Source organism: Tachypleus tridentatus, unplaced genomic scaffold, assembly GCF_004210375.1.
Source record: "Tachypleus tridentatus isolate NWPU-2018 unplaced genomic scaffold, ASM421037v1 Hic_cluster_2, whole genome shotgun sequence".
NCBI classification, from domain to species: domain Eukaryota; kingdom Metazoa; phylum Arthropoda; class Merostomata; order Xiphosura; family Limulidae; genus Tachypleus; species Tachypleus tridentatus.
The window spans coordinates 69,229,750-69,237,491 of NW_027467782.1; the positions used below are offsets into that span (position 1 = coordinate 69,229,750).

The 7,742-nt window shown below is 52.9% G+C and overlaps 2 non-coding genes across 2 annotated transcripts; both read left to right on the forward strand.

The window, feature by feature from the left end:
• The first annotated feature begins 4,941 nt into the window (after positions 1-4,941).
• On the forward strand, positions 4,942-6,746 carry LOC143243499 (small subunit ribosomal RNA). Its single transcript, XR_013024623.1, has one exon. It is a non-coding gene; the product is annotated as a small subunit ribosomal RNA (ribosomal RNA).
• Positions 6,747-7,334: 588 nt separating this feature from the next.
• LOC143243436 (5.8S ribosomal RNA) lies at positions 7,335-7,488 on the forward strand. Its single transcript, XR_013024565.1, has one exon. It is a non-coding gene; the product is annotated as a 5.8S ribosomal RNA (ribosomal RNA).
• The last annotated feature ends 254 nt before the right edge of the window (positions 7,489-7,742 follow it).

Below are 7,742 nucleotides of genomic sequence, written 5' to 3' on the forward strand. Positions count from 1 at the left end.
CCCGCATAGGCTCTCGCCTTTTACCGCACTTTCAAAAGCCGTACTAATGGGTTCTGATGGCATTAAATGTAGTTTCCTTCTATATATAGGGAGCATAGTCTGTCTGAGACGGACTTCAAAGGGAGGACGGCTTTAAGAAATTTTCTCCCGTATAGTGTGATGCCAAAGACGGCATGGATGTGAGGCGAGTTCGGTGAAATTTGGAAAGTGGGAGGAAATGGCAAAATCAGTTTGATAGTTAGAAACGTTGTTTTCAGCGTTCATTTTCACCACTTTTCACTCAAAACTGAGGACCAATTTGACGCAACTCAGGGTTGCGATGCGGAACTTGCCCGCATAGGCTCTCGCCGTTTACCGCACTTTCAAATGCCGTACTAATGGGTTCTGATGGCATTAAATGTAGTTTCCTTCTCTATATAGGGGGCATAGTCTGTCTGAGACGGACCTGAAAGGGAGTACGACTTTAAGAAATTTTCTCCCGTATAGAGTGATGCCAAAGACGGCATGGATGTGAGGAGAGTTCGGTGAAATTTGGAAAGTGGGAGGAAATGGCAAAATCAGTTTGATAGTTAGAAACGTTGTTTTCAGCGTTCATTTTCACCACTTTTTCACTCAAAACTGAGGACCAATTTGACGCAACTCAGGGTTGCGATGCGGAACTTGCCCGCATAGGTTCTCGCCTTTTACCGCACTTTGAAATGCCGTACTAATGGGTTCTGATGGCATTAAATGTAGTTTCCTTCTCTATATAGGGGGCATAGTCTGTCTGAGACGGACCTGAAAGGGAGTACGACTTTAAGAAATTTTCTCCCGTATAGAGTGATGCCAAAGACGGCATGGATGTGAGGAGAGTTCGGTGAAATTTGGAAAGTGGGAGGAAATGGCAAAATCAGTTTGATAGTTAGAAACGTTGTTTTTCAGCGTTCATTTTCACCACTTTTTCACTCAAAACTGAGGACCAATTTGACGCAACTCAGGGTAGCGATGCGGAACTATTCCGCTTGGTCCCTTGCCTTTTACCGCACTTTGAAATGCCGTACTAATGGGTTCTGATGGCATTAAATTTAGTTTCCTTCTCTATATAGGGGGCATAGTCTGTCTGAGACAGGATTGTAACATTGTGTTAAGCCTCCTCTCACCTTTTAACCCGGCGTGCCCGGGACCTGTGGGCTGGTCACGGCCCGTTTCCACACAGGTGGTGAGTACTAGCGAAAACGACTGCCGATAGTGTTAAGAAATGGCCGAACAAAGAATGTAAGAGGCCGAGAGATATTGAATGAACGAACGTAATGGTGGATTGAAACAATATATTGGAGCGAAAAGAATGTTGCGAGAAGTGATGGTTTTAAGAACACTGTGCGGCGTTTTCCTAGTAAGTTTGTCGTTCTACCCGTCTCGGTGGATTCGGCACCACCTGTAACGGTGGTTTTTGACGTGCCTCGGTGGAAGAGGTTACTGTCGTAAAATATATGGGTAGCTGTTTCCCGTTCCCTCTCGGTCCGAGCGGGGATAAAAGCAGTACGTGCGTTCGACCGCACGCCTACGAGTTAATCCGAGCGATTAGCCGGTCTCAGTCAGAGACACACGGGATGCTGGACCCGCAGCGTGCTCTGCACGAGTCGTTGAATTTCAGCTTGTCAAACCAAGGGTCCGAGCGGCCCTTCCCTTTCACGGGGCATGTTATTTACGGTGACTGTTTCCCTTTCCCTCTCGGTCCGAGCGGGGATAAAAGCAGTACGTGCGTTCGACCGCACGCCTACGAGTTAATCCGAGCGATTAGCCGGTCTCAGTCAGAGACACACGGGATGCTGGACCCGCAGCGTGCTCTGCACGAGTCGTTGAATTTCAGCATGTCAAACCAAGGGTCCGAGCGGCTCTTCCCTTTCACGGGGCAAGTCAATAACGGTGACTGTTTCCCTTTCCGAGCGGGGATCTCGGTCCGAGCGGGGATAAAAGCAGTACGTGCGTTCGACCGCACCCTACGTGTTAATCCGAGCGATTAGCCGGTCTCAGTCAGAGACACACGGGATGCTGGACCCGCAGCGTGCTCTGCACGAGTCGTTGAATTTCAGCATGTCAAACCAAGGGTCCGAGCGGCTCTTCCCTTTCACGGGGCAAGTCAATAACGGTGACTGTTTCCCTTTCCCTCTCGGTCCGAGCGGGGATAAAAGCAGTACGTGCGTTCGACCGCACGCCTACGAGTTAATCCGAGCGATTAGCCGGTCTCAGTCAGAGACACACGGGATGCTGGACCCGCAGCGTGCTCTGCACGAGTCGTTGAATTTCAGCTTGTCAAACCAAGGGTCCGAGCGGCCCTTCCCTTTCACGGGGCAATGTTATTTACGGTGACTGTTTCCCTTTCCCTCTCGGTCCGAGCGGGGATAAAAGCAGTACGTGCGTTCGACCGCACGCCTACGAGTTAATCCGAGCGATTAGCCGGTCTCAGTCAGAGACACACGGGATGCTGGACCCGCAGCGTGCTCTGCACGAGTCGTTGAATTTCAGCTTGTCAAACCAAGGGTCCGAGCGGCCCTTCCCTTTCACGGGGCACGTCAATAACGGTGACTGTTTCCCTTTCCCTCTCGGTCCGAGCGGGGATAAAGCAGTACGTGCGTTCGACCGCACGCCTACGAGTTAATCCGAGCGATTAGCCGGTCTCAGTCAGAGACACACGGGATGCTGGACCCGCAGCGTGCTCTGCACGAGTCGTTGAATTTCAGCTTGTCAAACCAAGGGTCCGAGCGGCCCTTCCCTTTCACGGGGCATGTTATTTACGGTGACTGTTTCCCTTTCCCTCTCGGTCCGAGCGGGGATAAAAGCAGTACGTGCGTTCGACCGCACGCCTACGAGTTAATCCGAGCGATTAGCCGGTCTCAGTCAGAGACACACGGGATGCTGGACCCGCAGCGTGCTCTGCACGAGCCGTTGAATTTCAGCATGTCAAACCAAGGGTCCGAGCGGCTCTTCCCTTTCACGGGGCAAGTCAATAACGGTGACTGTTTCCCTTTCCCTCTCGGTCCGAGCGGGGATAAAAGCAGTACGTGCGTTCGACCGCACGCCTACGAGTTAATCCGAGCGATTAGCCGGTCTCAGTCAGAGACACACGGGATGCTGGACCCGCAGCGTGCTCTGCACGAGTCGTTGAATTTCAGCTTGTCAAACCAAGGGTCCGAGCGGCCCTTCCCTTTCACGGGGCATGTTATTTACGGTGACTGTTTCCCTTTCCCTCTCGGTCCGAGCGGGGATAAAAGCAGTACGTGCGTTCGACCGCACGCCTACGAGTTAATCCGAGCGATTAGCCGGTCTCAGTCAGAGACACACGGGATGCTGGACCCGCAGCGTGCTCTGCACGAGCCGTTGAATTTCAGCATGTCAAACCAAGGGTCCGAGCGGCTCTTCCCTTTCACGGGGCACGTCAATATCGGTGACTGTTTCCCTTTCCCTCTCGGTCCGAGCGGGGATAAAAGCAGTACGTGCGTTCGACCGCACGCCTACGAGTTAATCCGAGCGATTAGCCGGTCTCAGTCAGAGACACACGGGATGCTGGACCCGCAGCGTGCTCTGCACGAGTCGTTGAATTTCAGCTTGTCAAACCAAGGGTCCGAGCGGCCCTTCCCTTTCACGGGGCATGTTATTTACGGTGACTGTTTCCCTTTCCCTCTCGGTCCGAGCGGGGATAAAAGCAGTACGTGCGTTCGACCGCACGCCTACGAGTTAATCCGAGCGATTAGCCGGTCTCAGTCAGAGACACACGGGATGCTGGACCCGCAGCGTGCTCTGCACGAGCCGTTGAATTTCAGCATGTCAAACCAAGGGTCCGAGCGGCTCTTCCCTTTCACGGGGCACGTGAACAACGGTGACTGTTTCCCTTTCCCTCTCTGTCCGAGTGGGGATAAAAGCAGTACGTGCGTTCGACCGCACCCCTACGAGTTAATCCGAGCGATTAGCCGGTCTCAGTCAGAGACACACGGGATGCTGGACCCGCAGCGTGCTCTGCACGAGTCGTTGAATTTCAGCATGTCAAACCAAGGGTCCGAGCGGCTCTTCCCTTTCACGGGGCACGTGAACAACGGTGACTGTTTCCCTATCCCTCTCGGTCCGAGCGGGGATAAAAGCAGTACGTGCGTTCGACCGCACGCCTACGAGTTAATCCGAGCGATTAGCCGGTCTCAGTCAGAGACACACGGGATGCTGGACCCGCAGCGTGCTCTGCACGAGTCGTTGAATTTCAGCTTGTCAAACCAAGGGTCCGAGCGGCCCTTCCCTTTCACGGGGAATGTTATTTACGGTGAATGTTTCCCTTTCCCTCTCGGTCCGAGCGGGGATAAAAGCAGTACGTGCGTTCGACCGCACGCCTACGAGTTAATCCGAGCGATTAGCCGGTCTCAGTCAGAGACACAAGGGATGCTGGACCCGCAGCGTGCTCTGCACGAGCCGTTGAATTTCAGCTTGTCAAACCAAGGGTCCGAGCGGCCCTTCCCTTTCACGGGGCACGTCAATAACGGTGACTGTTTCCCTTTCCCTCTCGGTCCGAGCGGGGATAAAAGCAGTACGTGCGTTCGACCGCACGCGTACGAGTTAATCCGAGCGATTAACGATTGTCTTTGTTACGAAAGACGTTCTGTTCCCACTGCTGATGCGACGAGTTTCGGGTAACCATGCCGAGACATCGGAATATGCATCATTTTCGATATAGCTTAGTGTGGGTTGAGCTGTCCTCCGAAGGTCGGTTCTTCCTGATACGCCCTAGTTTGTTTCGTTTTATCGGAACTGTTGTTTTGGAGAACTCGTACTCTAGAGTGTGTAAGAGGTCTGTCTCGTGATTGGTGACACGAAGTAGACAGAGAACGGCAGGCGTGTATCTAGCCACGCGTCTGCCGATTCGAGAGTGGTGTTTCTACTCGCCGTTGGAGCGGGTGGCTTGCACCGAACGAGAAAAGATACCTGGTTGATCCTGCCAGTAGTCATATGCTTGTCTCAAAGATTAAGCCATGCATGTCTAAGTACATGCCGAAATAAGGTGAAACCGCGAATGGCTCATTATCCAGCCGTTGTTCCTTAGATCGTACTTTCCTACTTGGATAACTGTGGTAATTCTAGAGCTAATACATGCAACAAAGCTCCGACCTCACGGGACGAGCGCATTTATTAGACCAAGACCAATCGGACCTCGGTCCGCAAATGATGGTGACTCTGGATAACTTTTGGCTGATCGCACGGTCTAGCACCGGCGACGCATCTTTCAAGTGTCTGCCTTATCAACTGTCGATGGTAGGTTATGCGCCTACCATGGTCGTAACGGGTAACGGGGAATCAGGGTTCGATTCCGGAGAGGGAGCCTGAGAAACGGCTACCACATCCAAGGAAGGCAGCAGGCGCGCAAATTACCCACTCCCAGAACGGGGAGGTAGTGACGAAAATAACGATACGGGACTCTATCGAGGCCCCGTAATTGGAATGAGTACACTCTAAATCCTTTAACGAGGATCTATTGGAGGGCAAGTCTGGTGCCAGCAGCCGCGGTAATTCCAGCTCCAATAGCGTATATTAAAGTTGTTGCGGTTAAAAAGCTCGTAGTTGGATCTCAGTTCTAGACAGGGGGTCCGCTTTGGCGGTTACTTCCTGGCCTAAACATCCTGCCGGTTTTCCCTCGGTGCCCTTGATTGAGTGTCTTGGGTGGCCGGCAAGTTTACTTTGAAAAATTAGAGTGCTCAAAGCAGGCGAAACGCCTGAATAATGGTGCATGGAATAATGGAATAGGACCTCGGTTCTATTTTGTTGGTTTTCGGAACACGAGGTAATGATTAAGAGGGACAGACGGGGCATTCGTATTGCGACGCTAGAGGTGAAATTCTTGGACCGTCGCAAGACGAACTACTGCGAAAGCATTTGCCAAGAATGTTTTCATTAATCAAGAACGAAAGTTAGAGGTTCGAAGGCGATCAGATACCGCCCTAGTTCTAACCATAAACGATGCCAACCAGCGATCCGCCTGAGTTCCTCAAACGACTCGGCGGGCAGCTTCCGGGAAACCAAAGTGTTTGGGTTCCGGGGGAAGTATGGTTGCAAAGCTGAAACTTAAAGGAATTGACGGAAGGGCACCACCAGGAGTGGAGCCTGCGGCTTAATTTGACTCAACACGGGAAACTCACCCGGCCCGGACACTGGAAGGATTGACAGATTAAGAGCTCTTTCTTGATTCAGTGGGTGGTGGTGCATGGCCGTTCTTAGTTGGTGGAGCGATTTGTCTGGTTAATTCCGATAACGAACGAGACTCTAGCCTATTAAATAGACGACTGATCACACGTGTCGGTCGATCTTCTTAGAGGGACAAGCGGCGTTTAGCCGCACGAGACAGAGCAATAACAGGTCTGTGATGCCCTTAGATGTCCGGGGCCGCACGCGCGCTACACTGAAGGAATCAGCGTGTGATTGCCCCTGTCCGGTAGGACTGGGTAACCCGTTGAACCTCCTTCGTGATAGGGATAGGGGCTTGTAATTATTCCCCTTGAACGAGGAATTCCCAGTAAGCACGAGTCATCAGCTCGTGTTGATTACGTCCCTGCCCTTTGTACACACCGCCCGTCGCTACTACCGATTGAATGATTTAGTGAGGTCTTCGGACTGGCTGCTGGAGCGGCTTTCGGGTCGCGCCTGTGTGCCGGAAAGATGACCAAACTTGATCATTTAGAGGAAGTAAAAGTCGTAACAAGGTTTCCGTAGGTGAACCTGCGGAAGGATCATTATCGGGGATGTAGAGAGTGCCCAGCTCGGCCCGTCTTGCCGGCAGGGATTCCCCACTCCAAACAAAGACTCTCTCTGAACAATACCCGGGAGACCGCCGGACCGTCCGCGAAAGGGGTCCGCGTAGCACATGGTTAATACGTGTGTTTGGTCTCGCCGCGGTGGCTCTCCCGCATCCAGTGGGATGAGAGCTAGAACGTTCAGGTACCTATATGCTCGCGTCAGGTGAACCCCGTAGCGGGTGTCCGAGCCACGGCGCTTGTGCTGACGCGAGGTGTAACCGTGTTTGGTCCTCTGCCCCGTCAGGGTAGGAAACGTAAGGGTTACGCGAGCACGCGGGCTCTGTTTCCTCGCGGGGCCAAACTCGGCTGCTAGGTTTAATGAGGCCCCTTAGTCTTTAGAAGGGGCCCGCCTGCTTCATGTGATAAAGTCTCGAAACTGAAAATCCACCGTCGGCGGGTGGTGAGGAAATATTAAGGAGCCCCGAGCGGGGTTCCTTGTGGCAAACAGGAGAGGCTGCACGTCTCTCCATTTCCTCCAGTTCGAGAATGTGGTCTTTAATTGAAACAGGAATTGACGGAAAGATTCACGACTCTAAGCGGTGGATCACTCGGCTCGTGGGTCGATGAAGAACGCAGCTAGCTGCGAGACTTGGTGTGAATTGCAGGACACATTGAGCACTCATTTTTCGAACGCACATTGCGGCTCCGGGTCACGCCCGGAGCCTCGCCTGTCTGAGGGTCGGAATACAGTCTCCTAGGCATGTTTGGTGAGAGCGGGCAGTCTCTCTTAAGCCAATCGGCCACATTGGTCTCGTCGGGGAGGCGGTAGTCGCAATCCCGTAGACCGAAAGTAAGTTTGAAAAGTGCCTGAATAGAACAACAGCTTCTCGCGAGCCGGGAAGCATCGGCAGGCCTGTCTGATTCTCTCCTTCTCCTCCACGTCAGGAGGCGTAGCGGGTACGTTGAACGCGGTTGCCCATGCAGTGCCGGAAGCAC